Source organism: Sarcophilus harrisii, chromosome 3, assembly GCF_902635505.1.
Source record: "Sarcophilus harrisii chromosome 3, mSarHar1.11, whole genome shotgun sequence".
NCBI classification, from domain to species: Eukaryota; Metazoa; Chordata; class Mammalia; order Dasyuromorphia; family Dasyuridae; genus Sarcophilus; species Sarcophilus harrisii.
Genome location: NC_045428.1, coordinates 67974868 through 67993876, shown reverse-complemented (window position 1 = coordinate 67993876; position 19009 = coordinate 67974868). Strand labels below are relative to the sequence as shown.

General features: G+C 36.3%; 1 protein-coding gene and 1 long non-coding RNA gene across 2 annotated transcripts in view; one reads left to right on the top strand and one right to left on the bottom strand.

The window, feature by feature from the left end:
* Positions 1–19009, top strand: part of VWC2L (von Willebrand factor C domain containing 2 like) — a 175304-nt gene that overhangs the window by 129998 nt on the left and 26297 nt on the right. The window lies entirely within an intron of this gene.
* On the bottom strand, positions 195–18490 carry LOC116422233. Its single transcript, XR_004232797.1, has 3 exons — positions 18437–18490; positions 5351–5413; positions 195–362 (listed from the first exon to the last, which is right to left on the bottom strand). It is a non-coding gene; the product is annotated as an uncharacterized LOC116422233 (long non-coding RNA).

The following is a 19009-nucleotide window of genomic DNA, read 5'->3' as shown; positions in this document are numbered from 1 at the left end:
GAGCAGCTGGGGACATTTAGCCTGGAGATGAGAAGATTTAAGTGGAGAAATGACAGCTGTCGTAGAGTATTTGAAAGACTGTCATAGAGAAGAGGGATTAGCCTTGTTGAGCTTGTTGTAAAAAGACAGTGGTACTAGGAGGAATTCAGGAAAATGGCACAGAGAAATATTTCAACCTGAATAAGGGGAAAAAATACTTCTCACCAATCAGAGCTATCCAAAAGTGGAATGGATGGTTCCGAAAGCAGTATGTCATTCATTCATCATCTCCAGTGGTCTTCAAGCTTTAGTCATTGTTAGGGATGTAACAGAGGGAATCCCAGCTTGGACTAGGTTCCTTCTTATTCAGAGATTCTGTGAACCTGCTCCCATGAATCAAACCCACAAGGTAGAAGTAAGAGAAGATGTGAGGCACAGGTAATTCATTTAATTTTTTCCACCAAGTTTTGTTATATATTTAAATATATTACAAGTTAAAATAAGTTAAAAAGAAAAACACATGGGTTTAACACACAGACATCTATATACATCAAGGGTCTATATATCTGTAAATAGAAAATTTAAAATATGCCAATATGGCAATAAAGTACAATTTAAACAGAAGAGAGAGAAACTTCAATAGTTTACAAACCAGAGTTCAGTTGGCAGTGTGAACTCATATGTGTTGTATCCATTTAGGTTATCATATTTTGGAGAATTAGTGGAAATAAAAATGGAGAGTGTCCACAACGTATTTGTTCTAAAACTGTCACCAGTACTGTTATTTTTAATATTTCCTGAACCTAGAGTGTTTTTATTTTCATCCTCAAGTTAATTTTACCCCGAAGTTTTGCCATCAATCCCAATTTTCTTTTCATGCTAAAGAAGCAGTAAAACGAAAAGAAAAATAACTACTCTTTGGGAATTTCTAAAAGATACTACTACAAGTCTTGAGATGTGCAAGGATCACACAAATGCATGAAAAACATAAATAATTTTTAAGGGAAGATGGAAAGTAAATAAATGAAGGGAGGAGATGAGAGGAGAAAAAAGGAGAGGAGAGAAGAGGAAAGGAAGACTAATCTACTAGGAATTTCTAATTGGCTATTGTTGGAGGTTTTCAATATGGAAATTCCCTTCTGATAATGTGTTTGGTTTCAATCAGGATAATTTTCTGCTGAATATAGAAAGAATTATTGTCAAGCACTTATATTGCTTGGAAGTAACCAACAATCTTTATTTTTTTTTCATAGCCTTTTATTTACAGGTTATATGCATGGGAAACTTTACAGCATTAACAATTGCCAAACCTCTTGTTCCAATTTTTCACCTCTTATCCCCCACCCCCTCCCCCAGATGGCAGGATGACCAGTAGATGTTAAGTACATTAAAATATAAATTAGATACACAATAAGTATACGTGACCAAAATGTTATTTTGCTGTACAAAAAGAATCAGACTCTGAAATATTGTACAATTAGCTTGTGAAGGAAATCAAAAATGCAGGTGGGCATAAATATAGGAATTGGGAATTCAATGTAATGGTTTTTAGTCATCTCCCAGAGTTCTTTCTCTGGGCATAGCTGGTTCAGTTCATTACTGCTCCATTGGAAATGATTTGGTTGATCTCGTTGCTGAGGATGGCCAGGTCCATCAGAACTGGTCATCATATAGTATTGTTGTTGAAGTATATAATGATTTCCTGGTCCTGCTCATTTCACTCAGCATCAGTTCGTGTAAGTCTCTCCCGACCTTTCTGAAATCATCCTGTAACCAACAATCTTTAGATCAAAAATGTTGTATGTGTGGGTTTTTTTGGCCAGTGTGGAAAGGTACCTTCCAATTGTGTAAATAACCTGCTAGTTATTTTTGTCATAATGAAAAGATATTGAAATACAGATAATTTTTACATTCTCTCTATGTACTTAGGCAGTTTCTCCAATAAATGGAACTCTGCCCAACCTCACCTCCATCCAGGAGCTTTTGCTTTTTGAGGTGCATTAACTATTCGGTAGTTAACTATCAGAAAAAAAAAAACTTATTTACTAAGTGGAATGCTGGAAGAGGCATTTTGACTCACGTGAAACAATTGCCTGTTTCCTCCAGAGCAAATATGGCTTGAGCCTGCAGGATCAAGCTCACTATTACAGTTTCCTAATAGGCCAACGAGGGAGTTAAGTCCTGAACAGCTCATATAAAGTCATGATTCTTCAAAAGGACCTGCAAAGATCTTACCTTCTAATTGAAACAGAATATGATTGAATGCTAGAGAGTGAAAAAAAATTCTGGTTTTACAAGCTTACTAATACACAGAATCCCATGTGAACCAGGCATGAGACTGGGGACCAGTGACTAGAGTTTTATCCTTGGCATTGCCCTGAACACACTGGGTAATCGGAGGTCAGCCATCAAGCCTTCCCTAGCTTTAGCTTTCTCACCAATCGGATGCTAATAATAAAAACTGATCTTTTGACTGCTTCATATGGATGTTGTGAAGGTGTACAGTAATGTGCTTTCAGCTGTCTGGATAAAAGTCCTATCCAGAAGCGATAACTCTCATCCCCTTCAGATGTGCCCCATTGAAAATCTAATGCCAGAAATACTCTGTCTGCAACTTGGCACAGCGAGTAGCTTGATTCTTGCTTTCCTGACTTTCAAAAATTGGAATTAATCTCCATGACCTTGCTTAAAAACTATTTTTTAAAATGGATTCAGTTTTGCTTTGATACCAAAATTAGATGGGAGAAAAAAACCTGAAGGGACAGGGGTAAGAGAGCGAGAAAGACTGACATCCTTTCTCCAGCATGTTCACTCTGAAGGGACTTTAGCAGCTTCAAAGCTGAGTTCTTTTTCTTTTAATTCTTTTCTTTTCTTTTTTATTTAAAGTCTACTACCTCTGGCAGAAGCAAGCTTTTGATCTTGGGGTGCCAGCCCAATAGGGAACAGAGAAGAGGTGAGGAGGGTGCCTGCCAGGTTACTGCAGCTCACACCTAGAGCATTCTCCCAGTCCTGCTTTTATCAATTGGAGCAATGGAGGCAAAGGCAGTGGGTATAAGCCCAATAAAAAAAGAAAATTAAAAGAGAGGGCATAGGGGTTCCAGGGTTGAAATGTCAGAATAGCAGGGGACTAGGACTGTGAGTCATATGATCCAGGCTGCTGGGCTAACTTTTGGCACTCAGCCCAGTCTCCCCCAAACTTCCATTTTACATTGGCCAAACTCCAGGGTCACAGCAACCTTTATATAATAAAACCTGGGGAAACTCATGGCCTCTAAATGTCAAGAGGACAGAAATACTGTTGTCTCTAGAGCCATAGCTGACTCTCTACTTGCAATGATAAGATATTCAGGATTTCTGCACTTCTATTATATCTGTAAGAAAGAAACAATAATAATCCTATGCTAAACTCCTCCTTGATTGGACTGATATGAACAGCAATAGCATCTCTAGAGAGATAGATATAAATAGACACATGGTGCGTATGTTTGTGTATATAGGAATATACATTTAAATGTGTGTGTATATATATATATATATTTTTTTTTAAATACTTTATCCAGAGCAACTCCTAATTATGAAGTCAATTGAAGTAAATAAACCTGCAGCTTTAATGGGTTTGCTATATGAGTGGGCATGGTAATATTAAAAAAGAATGACTTAGTTGAAGAAGCAAAGTACTAGAAAAGAGGAGACTAAATCCTGAGGCACAGCCATGAACTTTCTGTGTGCTCTTCCCAATAGATTCTTTGGACTGCAGAGCTCATCTGGAAAGCATACGAAAGAGATGAGCTCCTTTACAGAGCTTAGTGGAAAAATAAGAAGTGGTTTTGAGCCATTTACCAAAGGCAATTTAAACATAATAATAAAGGCAGAGCTGAGCTCTTCGATATCCCAAGGAGAGTTTCTATTCATGAGAATTTGAACCCAGCACACCAGAGGATTTGTCCCTTTGGGATTCTCTGGTTTTCAGAGTTTGCCTGCTGACACTCAGGGTTAGATTTTGCTTAGTTTTAATGGTAAAGAAAATGCAGACTAGGCGTTCTTAAAAGTACAAGTATGATTGTGTTTGTGGCTTCCATCAGTGGAGTCAATAAGGGTCGTCTGGGGGAGAGGACACAGTACTGAAGGGCTGAATATCACTCTGAACCTTTCAAATAACTATGACCTAGAGGAGTCCATCTCTATGAAAATATTTCTAAAGTGTCTTCCATGAATCTTTGCCATTAAAATGGATGGAACTCTTTCAATTGTCTTTTTTTCTTTCCTGGTCATAGCTTCAGAATACTAGTGCTGCTTGATTTCCTTCAGTTGCAGATATTGGTGGCCGAAAGCATGGGCCAGCCCCCAGAAAATTTTCACAGTGGAAAATACACAGGGCCAAATTGGACCCACTGTGTATCTCTGAAATGCATGGTAAGTGTCCGAGGTATTGATAATGCTGTAGCTAGAGTGGGATCATCACTGCTTAGAGACCATGCAGCAGCCTTCCCTGCCATCAATCAGAGGGCTATCTGTATTGATCAAGTGCATCACCCTCTTGGGATGCTCTGTATTTTAGTTGCAAATGCTGTAATTAAAATGTAGGATGGAAAAGCCCCATCATAGTCTGTGTTAAGTCAAGCCTCTAGTATCTTTGCCCTCCTTTGGACAGTTACTTTCAAAGACTAAGAGGGCTATCTTTAATCCTCTCAATGACTCTCTTGTAATTGAGCATCTGAGAATCTCATTATCCTCTTCCATGGAGGGCACCATTGATGGGAGAGCAGTGATAGATAAGCTGGATGGACAAAGACAATACTGTTACAGATCATAAAACTGTCCAGGGACACCTCATACTAGAAGAATTGACTCTAAAGTTAAATAAAAGAAAGGAAGAATTGAAATAGTAGCTTTTTCACTAATTAGCCATGTGACCATGGGCAAGGCATTTTACCTCAGTGGCCTTCAGTTCTGCTGGTATATGGATCTGGAATGGGCCTTAAAGAATATTTCATTTACTCTCTAATAAAAAGTAGTGTCTTGTGCAGGTGGATACAACAAGACAGTCTCAAGCCAAGACAAGAAACCAGACTTCTTTGGTTTTCAATCTATTGTTCTTTCCACTACCACATATCAAGATCATTGAGTAATAAAAATATTATTTGATTCCAATTATATCTATTAGGGATTTTTAAATAGCATTCTTATGGACAGAAACATGTCACTGATCTATGTAAATGTATAGATAGACAAATAAATAACAGAGACTGACAGATGATTGATAGATGAAAAGAGAGATACATAGATGATATAGATGGACAGATGACATAGAGAGACAGACACTTAGAGAGACAGATATATGTGAAGATACTCAAAGTAGATACTAGCTTACCTGGGATGAAACATCAGAAGGAACTAAGTGCTCAGTATTAATGGTCCAATTCATCTTGTTCAGCTAAAACAATGAAAATTATGTACAAAAAAGAAAAGCAAAAACAAATCATAAGAAAAGAGTGGTTTATTTTATGACATAAAAGAGATTTTTAAAGAGATTTTAGGAGATTTTTCCCTCTAGTGGATATGTTACATAATTAAAAAGCTCTAGTTAAGTAAAGTCTTAAGGTCTCACTAGCTATGTTAATTGGGGAAGTTAAGGTGTGAAATTAGAGGGGTGTGTGTGTGTGTGTATGTGTGTGTGAGAGAATTTCAAATAGACCTGGGAAATCCAAGTTCATTTTTATGGGCACTCAACCTATGATCCAAGCAGAACCAGCCATTAGAAATGTACATAGAAGAATAATTCTTAAATCTCTGAATGAATCTTCTCTGTTTCAAGTTGTGGGTATTTGGTCTGCAGCTGAATAAATTCCAAAATATTGTATGGCAGAAACCAGTTACAAATTTTCAATAAAAGAAAAGAATACTCCATCAACTCAGGATGGATATAAATTTTAAACCCTGCCCCCCCCAAAATATTTTACTGTATGAAGGAAAAAATATTTCAGTGGAGGATAGGTTGGCCATACCATTATGAATTAGCTGGATTCATTCCTGATCAAATATTGTAGTATGTCTCTCAGGTGACAGAAAAATAATTGGGATAGGGACAGGATCTATTATTTCACCAATCTATATGTTATCTATATGACGATTATATATCTATGTTATCTATATGATAACCACTCAATTTGAAAACTCCCTTTATCAGTGCAGTTTAGCATCTTCTCTAAAATGTATAATCTTAGAGAGTTGTTTATCTTCTTTTCCTGATCTACTATGTATATGCAAAGGTTCATTATATTTGGCATTTGCTAAGTTTATAATTAAAATAAAATTTAATTCAAAAAGGAAAAAATATCTATTCTGACATTAAAAATAATTTTAAAATATGACAGAGAAGGAAGTAGAGAGAGAAAGAGAGAGAGAAAGAAAGGGGGAGAGAGAAAAGAAAGATAGAGACACAGAGAGAGAAAGAGGAAAAGAGACAGACACACAGAGAAAGACAAAGATAGACACAGAGAGAAGGGAGAGAGAGAGAGAGAAAGAGAGAAGGAGAGAGAGAGAGAGAAGAGAGAGAGAGAGAGAGAGAGAGAGAGAGAGAGAAGAGAGAGAGAGAAGAGAAGAGGAGAGAAGAGAAGAGAAGAGGAGAGAAGAGGAGAGGAGAGGAGAGGAGAGGAGAGGAGAGGAGAGGAGAGGAGAGGAGAGGAGAGGAGAGGAGAGGAGAGGAGAGGAGAGGAGAGATAGAGAAAAAGATAGAGAGAAAGAGAGAGAGAGAAGAGAGAGAGAGAGAGAGAGAGAGAGAGAGAGAGAGAGAATTTCTTAAACCACACTAAGGTTAAGTGATTTTCCCAGAGTCACATAATTAATATATCTCAAAGGCAAACCTGGAACCCATGTGACTTTGAAGATAGCTCTTACTATGCCATGCTACATCTAAAATAATAATAATTATAATAATAATATCTAGCATTTGTATAGCTCTCTAAAATTAAAGTGCAAATCACTTTATGTTTTTTGCTTAATCTTTACAATAACTATGTGACAAATGTGCTATATATTATGCCTGTTTTACAGATAGGGCTTTCAATTGAGATTGTGTTTAGGGTCTGTGTCTAGGGTCACACAACTAATAAATGTCTAAGGCAGTACTTGTCTTCCAAACTCTATCTCTAAAGAAGTTAGTTGATGCAGTGAATAGAATGCTACGCCTGTAATCAAGGGAGACTCTAGTTCAAATTCTGTCTCAAGACATTTACTAGTTGTGTGATCCTGGCAAGTAACAACCCTGTTAGCCTTAGTTTCCTTCTCTGTAAAATGACCAAGAAGAGGAAATGGCAAACCATTCCAGTATCTTTGCCAAGAAAATTCTGGAGATAATAAAGAATCTAATAAGACTGAAAATGACTAAACAAGAACTTCATTTTTAGCATTTAAATTAGTTTAAATACTACTATTGAAACGGGGACATTTGCATAAAATATAATTAAGGAGGAAACATAAGATCATAATCTTGATTCTGGAGTATACATTAAGGATCTCCTAGTCCCAACCCTTCATTTTAGACCTGACGGAACTCAGGTTAAGACAGGTTAAGTGACTTTCCCATGCTGGTGGGGCTTCAGAACAAGCCATCCAAAGTAAGTGACAGTCAAAATTATGCCCTGAGTAAGGATGAGTCTAAAGTTACAGTACAACAGGGACTGAGGTTGACCACTTTTCACCTTTTTTTTTTTTCAAAATCAGTAATCCCAAAGAATGTGGTTGTCAGAACGAAGCCTCTAATGGAGACAACATCAATCAGAAATTTACATTTATGAGTACAGTACTTTGGAGGATACAATCAGTGATGCTAATTAGAAGCAAACAAGCTTACAAGACTAGCAGGTTGGAAATCAGCAGAGTATGACAGTATACAACTAGATCCAGAAAGCCATCAGAAATCATTGTTTTCTTTGGGAAAGTAGTCTATTTTCTTTTTTGTTGTTGTTGTTATTATAGCTTTTTATTTACAAGTTATATACATTGAAATAGTGTACAATTAGCCCATGAAGGAAATCATAAATGCAAGTGGACAAAAATAGAGGGATTGGGAATTCTATGTGGTGGTTCATAGTCATCTCCCAGAGTCCTTTTGCTGGGTGTAGCTGGTTCAGTTCATTACTGCTCTATTGGAACTGATTTGGTTCATCTCATTGTTGAAGAGGGCCACATCCATCAGAATTGATCATCATATAGTATTGTTGTTGAAGTATATAATGGTCCTGCTCATTTCACTCAGTATCAGTTCATGTAAGTCCCTGCAGGCCTTTCTGAAATCCTCCTGCTGGTCATTTCTTACAGAACAATAATATTCCATAATATTCATATGCCGCAATTTATTCAGTCATTCTCCAATTGATGGGCACCACTCAGTTTCCAGTTTCTGGCCACTACAAACAGGGCTGCCACAAACATTCTTGCACCTACAGGTCTCTCCCTTCTTTAAAATCTCTTTGGGATCTAAGCCCAGTAGTAACACTGCTGTGTCAAAGGGTATGCACAGTTTGATAGCTTTTTGAGCATAGTTCCAAATTGCTTTCCAGAATGGCTGGATGTATTCACAATTCCACCAACAATGTATCAGTGTCCCAGTTTTTCCACATCCCCTCCCATATTCCACATTTTCCCCTGTCATTCTAGTCAATCTGATAGGTGTGTAGTGGTATCTCAGAGTTGTCTTAATTTGCATTTCTCTGATTAATAATGACTTGGAGCATCTTTTCATATGGCTAGAAATAGTTTCAATTTCTTCATCTGAGAATTGTCTGTTCATATGCTTTGAGCATTTATCAATTGGAGAATGGCTTGAATTCTTATAAATTTAGTCAATTCTCTATATATTTTGGAAATGAGGCCTTTGTCAGAACCTTTGACTGTGAAAATGTTTTCCTAGTTTATTGCTTCCCTTCTAAATTTGTCTGCATTAGTTTTGTTTGTACAAAAACTTTTCAATTTGATATAATCAAAATTTTCCATTTTGTGATCAATCATGATCTCTAATTCTTCTTTGGTTATAAATTCTTTCCTCTTCCACAGATCTGAGAGGTAAACTATCCTATGTTCTTCTAATTTATTTATGATCTTATTCTTTATGCCTAGATCATGAACCCATTTTGACCTTATCTTGGTATATGGTGTTAAGTGTGGGTCAATGCCTAGTTCTACCATACTAATTTCCAATTTTCCCAACAATTTTTGTCAAAAAATGAGTTCTTATCCCAAAAGCTGGGGTCTTTGGGTTTGTCAAACACTAGATTACTAAAGTTATTGACTGTTTTGTCCTTTGCACTTAACCTATTCCACTGATCAACTAGTCTATTTCTTAGCCAATACCAAATGGTTTTGGTAATCACTGCTTTATAATATAATTTTAGATCTGGTACTGCTAGGTCACCTTCATTTGATTTTTTTTCATTAATTCCCTTGAAATTCTTGACCTTTTGTTTATCCATATGAACTTTATTGTTATTTTTTCTAGGTCATTAAAATAGTTTTTTGGGAGTCTGATTGGTTTAGAGCTAAATAAATAGATTAGTTTAGGTAGTATTGTCATCTTTATGATATTTGCTTGCCCTATCCAAGAGCATTTAATATTTTTCCAATTGGTTAGATCTGAGAAAGTAGTCTATTTTCAATAAGGATAGTCAGGTCTAGAATTTTCCAACTCAGCCACTTTTTTGGTTCTGTTTCTCTTTCTAGTGTAATTTTTGCTTCCAAAACCAGACTTTGCATAATCATTGTAGCTATGCCAGAAATGGGGTTTCCAATACTCATATATCTTTAGAAAGTTAGCATTCCATGAGACCTTACAAGTCAGCTAGTTGAAATCTCACATTTTGCCAAAACAAAATATGAAAAAGTGAGATAGCTTTAAAAAAAAAAAAACCCAAAGCTACAAGTGACCTAACTTTCACTTAAACCCAAATGTTTAACCTCCAAATTCAGTATTTTCCCCTCATTCTACCACACTGTCTACAGTTTCTGATCTTCCTTTCTGGTAAGGATGAGACATATCCCTTTCTAGTTTCAATTTCAAGATCTTCACCCACTTAGGGGTCCATTGAAACCACTGAGATTGACTCTGAGAAACTTCTCAGCCCAACAGTAACACGCTGGGCTTCTACTGTTCACAGAGAGCTAGAATTAACTCTATCGGGCTCTTAAAAATTTTTCTATAAACTTTCTTTTTCTATAAACCTTCTTTCTTAGATAGAGAAAAATTGCTTCTGTCAAAGCTAGTAGCTCACTTATTCCACAAAAGGGAATCCCAGTTTCAATAGTCACTAACCAGACAGGTGAAAAAAAAAGGCTTAGTAATTCACCTTTCCATGGTAAGAATATCCAATTAGACTAAAATAAGAAGCAACAAATAGATGGATACCCCTTACACAGAAAAGCTAACTTGTTTACTTTCCCTGTTTCTTCCAATGAAGAAAATAATTTTCAACCTCACTTCACCTCGAAGAAATCAATGTTTCCATAGAGTTCTCTAAGGCTCACTGCCCCTATTCATGGTGTAATGCTTTGGGGGACACATACATTCATACCTTCTTTCTTCATTGATATTTCAGCGCTGCGTAGCTCTTGGTCAGCTATTGATCTGCTCACAACCTTGGAAGCCTTGATCACCTAGTTAGCTTTCTACTCCTTACCTGCAGACAATCTCTTGCAACTTAAAGCTGATTATTGTTGGCTACTCTTGGGGATTCAGAGAAATAGCAAGCTTCACCTGCCCAGTACAGGTCAAATCCTTTAATAAATACTATTATAACCAAAGCTACTGGATCAATTAATCTATCAGCAAGAATTTGTGGGGCATCCTCTCCTGTGCTTAGCACCCCACCATATACTGGGGAAGACAGAAAAGATGTCAGAGATTGCCCTTGCAAAGATTTCCTTTCTTAAGCAAATATCTATTATTATCATGCCCAATAACAATTCCAATGCTACTTTAAAATGTGGCTGGTCCACTGTCATTGGATTTGATCTGTATCTTTCAATGGAACAGGTTCTTTACCTTTCTACAAGCAAAAAACTAAGCTATGTATCTTTGATCTGGATCTGGGAAATCTTACTCTAATCTCTTTCAATTGAAAACAGAGTATAGGCAGGACAGTAGTTAAACAAGTGAATTCAGAATATTTCCTTTGACTGTCAAAACCCACAGTCCAAATTCAACGACTTCGTGGAGGAATAAGATGTCTGTACATCTCCCAACAGAATCTCCACTGGGGGAAAAAACACACCCATAATTTCTAAACTGAGTGCTTTTAAATTGCATCTATAGATCTTCCTTGCATGAACAGATTTCTGGCTTCATATTTAGTGATGCCTGCAGCTAAGCCTTCTCATAAAATTAAGCAACTACACAATCAATAAAAAGAAGTAATGGGATGGCGTTCCCTTTGGATGCCATACTGTCTCTGGTTTGTTTGGAGACCAGTGGGTTTGATTAAGAATGATAACAGACACTTGGTAATGTTGCAAACTGGACGTAAATCAACCTGGAGGGTGACAAAGCTTAACTCAATTGGTATCAGAGGAAACAACCTCATCATTTACAAAATCAAGTTTATTTCCAAAATGTATTGAACTCAAATGGAACAAAACCTGTGAAATCACCTTGATACTTAACACTGAAAATTTAATTTCTATTTTAAAACTATGCCCCAATCAAAACACAAAGGCTAAATAAGCAGCCTAATTGGAACATCATCCATAAGTGGTTGGCTAAAGTTCTTACATGTGCCTCTAACACTCATTAGGGAAACAGATCGATGGAAATGGGAGGAAAAACCAGCATTCAGTTTGGCTAATGAACACCTATTATTATTCTGGATCATCATGCTGTACAAAAACCAATAATTACCACAGTCTGCTAGAGACCTGCCTCTAGCCTCTTTATCAGCAATCCCAAACTACAGGGTTATAGCTTACTTTCTTGTCTTTGGAAAAACTTAACAGCAACTTTGCATATTTAATGCAGCTTTATTTTAAATAATTTGTTTCTTTGCAGGAGTTTATTTGAAATTTTATAGAACAAAAATAATTCTGGAACTTAGACCTCACTAAAAACAGCTATTTAGTCTTCTCTCCAGATCAAATATCAATAGTGAATCTCAAAGGCTAATCAATTGTTTCTCATTTTAATATGAAGACATTGTCTTACTAGTGGGAATAATTAAGGGAAAAGAAATGATGATGATACTTAGAGTAGTTTCTTATTTGAAAGGCATTGGAAATTAAAAAAAAAAAAACATTGTTTTTATATCACCATACTGTATATGAAGCCATATTTTTCGATTCTTTTTTTTTAAAAAACTCACTAGCACAGGACTTTGTACATGCTAGATACCATATAAAAGTTTATGGAACTTAATTATTATGTGTTTCATTTCTCCACTGAGATCCACATAAACTTGACAAGTTACAGAAAAGTTACTGATTCTCAGAAAAGTTACATAGACATTGGGAATAAGGAACAGAAGGTTTTCCATTAGGAGACATTCTCCCTTTTTCTACTTAGAAAAATGGAGATCCTAATCAAATAGGCATCCTAACATCAACCTCATTAGTTCTGACTAAACTCATTAAGCTTTGATTAGAAGTTTATGTCAAATGTTAATCATCTCTTGTCGATATTTCCTGGCCTAGGCATACAGAGCATAAGTCTATCTATCATCTACACACTAATGTATATTGGGACACTTGTTGGAAAAGTCACAGAAAAAAATATTAAAAGCTCAAGGAATCTGAAACTAGAACTTGTCTCTCACAGCAGAAGTTAAGCTTCCCACAGGATGTTAGAGTCAAATATTAGAATTAGTGAATTATCTCCGAAGTACACCCCTATTCTCTATATCCGAATAGGGGGCTTCCCATACTATAGCTTTGGGTATATCAACTCTAATGAACATCCAATTCTCACTACAAATAAATTAAGTTAAGGTTTCCAAGAAGGGGTGGGAACTATCATCTGCTGTAATTTTTTTTGGAACAATGAATAAAGACCTAAGGAAATTAATTTGCTTCTGGGGAAATGAATGTTATGTGGCAGTCATCTCATTTTCTTGAAATTCTTTTATCAATAAGTAACACACTGAATAGCAACTCTTGGGGAAAACTTGAAGGATTTATGATGGCTTAATAGAATCTCTCAACAACGTAAAAATGTTCTATTATTCATAGAATACTTGGTGGGGCTAGGTCAGTTTTTTTTCCCTACTCCCCTATTCTCTTACCCACATAACTCACAAGTCAATCAATCCTTTCTCTTCCTATTCCCCAAAATGATTTCCTAATGCTTTTTCTCAGTTCTTTTTACCTCCTTCCTTCCAAATCCTTGCTTTGCCGATAAAAATTATAGTAACATGTTTTAGAGCTCTTTAGATTCTAGAAAACACATTGTCTACTTTATTTCTTTTGACCCTTGAATCAGCCCTGTGAAGTGAATGTTAAAGATATTTTTACCCCCACTTTACAAATGAGGAAATTAAGGCTGCAATTATTTTCCCAGACTCAACCAACCAGTATGTAAGGGAGGATTTGAACCCGGGACTTCCTGACTCTAAAATTTGGGTTCTGTTCATTATTATGCCACTTCTCTTTTTTTGGCATTTAATTACATTCTTTTTTTAATTTTATTTTTTTTATTATTATAGCTTTTTATTTACAAGATACATGCATGGGTAATATTTCAGCATTGACAGTTGCAAATCCCTTTGTTTCAATTTTTTCCCTCCTTCCCCTCACCCCTTTCCCCAGATGGCAGATTGACCAATACATGTTAAATAGCTTAATGTATAAATTAAATACAATATAAGTATACATATCCAAACAGTTATTTTGCTGCACAAAAGAATTGGATTTTGAAATAGTGTACAATTAGTTTGTGCAGGAAATCAAAAATGCAGGTGGACAAAAATTCTATGTGGTGGTTAATAGTCATCTCTCAGAGTCCTTTTGCTGGGTGTAGCTGGTTCAGTTCATTACTGCTCTATCGGAACTGATTTGGTTCATCTCATTGTTGAAAAGGGCCACATCCATCACAATTGATCCTCATACAGTATTGTTGTTGAAGTATATAATGAGCTCCTGGTCCTGCTCATTTCACTCAGCATCAGTTCATGTTAGTCTGTCCAGGTCTTTCTGAAATCCTCCTGCTGGTCATTTCTTACAGAGCAATAATATTCCATAATATTCATATGCCACAATTTATTCAGCCATTCTCCAATTGATGGGCATCCACTCAGTTTCCAGTTTCTGGTCACTACAAAGAGGGCTGCCACAAACATTCTTGCACATACAGGTCTCTCCCTTCTTTAAAATCTCTTTGGGATCTAAGCCCAGTAGTAACACTGCTGGGTCAAAGGGTATGCACAGTTTGATAGCTTTTTAAGCATAGTTCCAAATTGCTCTCCAGAATGGCTGGATGTATTCACAATTCCACCAACAATGTATCAGTGTCCCGGTTTTTCCACATCCCCTCCCACATTCCACATTTTCCCCTGTCATTCTAGTCAATCTGACAGGTGTGTAGTAGTATCCCAGAGTTGTCTTAATTTGCATTTCTCTGATTAATAATGACTTGGAGCATCTTTTCATATGGCTAGAAATAGTTTCAATTTCTTCATCTGAGAATTGTCTGTTCATATGCTTTGACCATTTATCAATTGGAGAATGGCTTGAATTCTTATAAATTTGAGTCAATTCTCTATATATTTTGGAAATGAGGCCTTTGTCAGAACCTTTAACTGTAAAAATGTTTTCCCAATTTATTGCTTCCCTTCTAATCTTGTCTGCATTAGTTTCATTTATATGGAAACTTTTCAATTTGATATAATCAAAATTTTCCATTTTGTGATCAATAATGATCTCTAGTTCTTCTTTGGTCACAAATTCCTTCCTCTTCCACAGGTCTGAGAGGTAAACTATCCTATGTTCTTCCAATTTATTTATAATCTCATTCTTTATGCCTAGGTCATGAACCCATTTTGACCTTATCTAGGTAGGTGTTAAGTGTGGGTCAATGCCTAGTTCTGCCATACTAATTTCCAACTTTCCCAGCAATTTTTGTCAAAAAATGAGTTCTTATCCCAAAAGTTGGGGTCTTTGGGTTTGTCAAACACTAGATTACTAAAGTTATTGACTGTTTTGTCCTTTGCACTTAACCTATTCCACTGATCAACTAGTCTATTTCTTAGCCAATACCAAATGGTTTTGGTAATCACTGCTTTATAATATAATTTTAGATCTGGTACTGCTAGGTCACCTTCATTTGATTTTTTTTCATTAATTCCCTTGAAATTCTTGACCTTTTGTTTTTCCATATGAAATTGTTGTTAATTTTTCTAGGTCATTAAAATAGTTTTTGGGAGTCTGATTGACATAATGCTAAATAAATAATTAGTTAAGGTAGTATTGTCATCTTTATGATATTTGCCCACCCCATCCAAGAGCACTTAATATTTTTCCAATTGGTTAGATCTGACTTTATTAGTATGGAAAGAGTTTTGTGGTCTTGCTCATATAGTTTCTGATTTTCCCTTGGCAGATAGATTCCTAAATATTTTATATTATCAGTAGTTATTTTAAATGGGATTTCTCTTTGTTACTCTAATTGATGGATTTTGTTAGTGATATATAAGAATGCTGATGACTTATGTGGGTTTATTTTGCATCCTGCAACTTTGCTAAAGGTATGGATTATTTCTTATAGCTTTTTAGTAGAATCTCTGGGGTTCTCTAAGTATACTATCATATCATCTGCAAAGAGTGATAATTTGGTTTCCTCATTACCTATTCTAATTCCTTTAATTTCTTTCTCAGCTCTTATTGCCAAAGCTATCTGCCACTTCTCTTATCTTAATACATCTTTATTACAGAGACAAAAATGAATGGTACTTTTAAATACAGATCAGGATCAGTTTGGCATTTTAGCTTGTGGTATTGGGGAGTTTTGTTACACCCACAGCAACAAAGTCTCTACCCAAAGCCTTGGCAAGACTAAACCAAGCATCTGACTCCTTTGGAGAGGTGGGCAGTTTGACCTATATTCTCCGGTCATTAAGCAAAAACACTTAAGTTTTTGAGCTAGGACTTAGTTTGCACTTGTTCTTCCCAACCCTGGTTCCTCCCTGACACCAACTTGCTTATGTTTACTGCCTGATCCTGTCCTTTGCAATGAGAATACCCAGTGGCTTTCAAACCAGTTTCTCTACTATAGTTGCACATTCTCATCAACCACTGAGGACTGCTGCCTGATCAAACCCTTCTCTACCTTGTGACTGGGGATTGGCGGGGGAAGGGGTGACTGTATGCCTCTAAATTCTACCTGATTCCTGAACTTCATTATTTTCTTTCCAAACAGATCAAATATGTTTCTTATCAGTCTCATTACTGCACTTTTGATTTCCTATAGCAAGACCATCTTATAAAAAAACACCAAATTTACAGCCACATAATCTCTAGACTCTGGCTTTATAATAATAGATATGATAGGTGTATCTTTTCCAGATGGGAAGACAAATAAAAAACCTGTGAGACAGAGTTTCTGGGTAATCCATAAGCAATTTATTAATTAGACTAGTTGTTAATCATTAAACTTTTTTGGATTTAGTCTTTTTTTTTCATTTTTCCAAATACATACAAAAATAGTTTTCAACATTTTTCCTTTCAAAACTTTATTTCCAAATTTTTCTTCCTCTATTTCCCTCTTCCTCTTCCCACAAAAGCAAGCAATCTGATATGTGGTAAACATGTGCAATTCTTTTTTTTTAATAATAGCCTTTTGTTTTCAAAATATATGTAAAGATAATTTTCAACATTTAGCATTGCAAAATCTTGTGTTCCAAATTTTTCATCCTCCCTTACCTCTACCCCTTACCCTAGACAGCAAATAATCCAATATATGTTAAACATGTAATTCCTCTATACAAATTTCCACATTTATCATGCTTGTGCGATTCTTTTAAACATATTTCAATATTTGTCATGCTGTGCAATAAAAATCAGAACAAAAGGGAAAACAAAAACATGAGAGAAAAAAACCAAACAACAAAAAATGTGAAAATACTATGCTTTGATCCACATTCAGTCTTCATTTTTAATCAATAAATTGATGGTCAGTGATTTCTTTTAGTAACCAAAGACAAAACCATGGATATCAACAAATGCTTAAATACCGTTAGAAAAAAGGTAGAGTGTGTGCCCTGACAGATGGAAATCAAACCTGATTGGTGAACAATTAAAGAAGGGGTGAACTTTCGAATGAGGAAGTAGGCTGAAAGCTTTCAGCTTTTCCTGCTGAGAATGTGGCTTGATCATGACACTAAGCCACCTCCAACAATCTAGAGAAAAGAGTTCATCTCTACTGAGATCGATCTGGTTGTTTTTCTCCTTCATGAGCTGGATCACCCTAAACTGTAATGGAGGAGTGCAGGGGCATCCATTTGATGCTTGGAGGCTAGAATTCTGTTTACACTCTAAACAGAAGTAACTTTTCTTAGTTGAATGGGGTCCTGCCCAAAATTTAGAAGCAATTTGGGCAATCTCTTCTTTCAGAAAGCTCCTTTAAAGACTAATTGACTGGCTGTCCTACATAGGTGCTGGTTTCTGAATGAGGAAGGAAAGAGAAAAAGTCTTAATTCTAATTTAATCATCAGTTATTAATATAATGGAAAAATAATCTTCCTCATCTGATGATTTACGTTTACATCTCATGTCTAACAAGAGAATTTAGTAGAGGTAGCATGTTACTGTCCTAGAAAGTTTGGGTTCACATCCTTCCTCTGACACATACTACTGTGACTTTGGGCTTCATTTGCTTCCTTTACAAATATGAAAATTGGCCCAGATGATTTTTAAGGTCCCAGCTCCAATACTATTTTCAGTCTCAAAAGCTGTAGAAAAACACCATAAGTATACCATATAGCATATATATCATAAGCTCAAGAACTAAGAGGACTACAGTTTCTATCCATCATCATCATCATCGTCATCATTACCAACATCATCATCATTTCAATTCAAAATTTATGTAGTATTCCAGTGGATTGAACATACATTTTCTCAATATTTGCTCTCTCTCCCACAATGGAAAATCTGAATCTAGTGGAAAATAATTCAGTTAAAAGGAAAGGTTCTGCTGCCATAGAGAAATTGTGATTCTGCTCAGGTGGGAGAGGTCATTCATTATGGGGTGATGATGACTTCCCTGGGGAATGTCCAGCTGATTACAGTCTGCTGCTTGGGTTTGCTACTTTCACCTCACATTTGGTGGCTCCTGCTGGGAGATTGTGACCGGAGTCACTCCAGCTAGTCTTGATGTGCAATGTGGTACAATTTTGGAAAAAACAGACAATAACCTCCGAGGATGTTTCACCATTAGAACAAAATCTGCCAGGTTTACAGGCAAACTTAGAAAAAAATGCATAATTACCTCTGAGCCCTACTAGGCCTCCAGTCCTTCCCAGGTGCCCAATACCAGCTGCTGTCCCATCTGGGTACCTGCATGACCAAATGGGCCTCTTTGTCTTCTGCATCAGTGAGCAATTATTACCTCTGGCAAAACAGGAATGATCCTGATGGCATAGGGGAGAGCAAAGTTGAAGTGGCTCAAAACTTCTGCTGCTGCTACAATCTAGTTTGTGTTGACAATACCATCATTCAGAAACATGCAATGAAGGCCAGATACAGGTTTTTTCTACCCAGCTGCTATGCTTAACATGAAGGTCTAATTATCTGTGTTGTCCACTCTGCTATGGGGACAGGAGAGTCCCAGGTATATAGCTAGTACTACAGGTTCTAAGTACAACCATTATGAGTAAATTCAATAAAGATAAACTGATGAACATGCTCTGAGAAAAATCAGTTTATTAACAGTGATGTACATGACTATATACAAAGAAGGTCAGACTAGTTATCTCAATAAGGGTAGTGACCCAAGTGAGAAGAGAAAGATCCTCTTTATTGACTTGCAGGAAAGCAGGGAGTCTAAGAACACAATTGACTA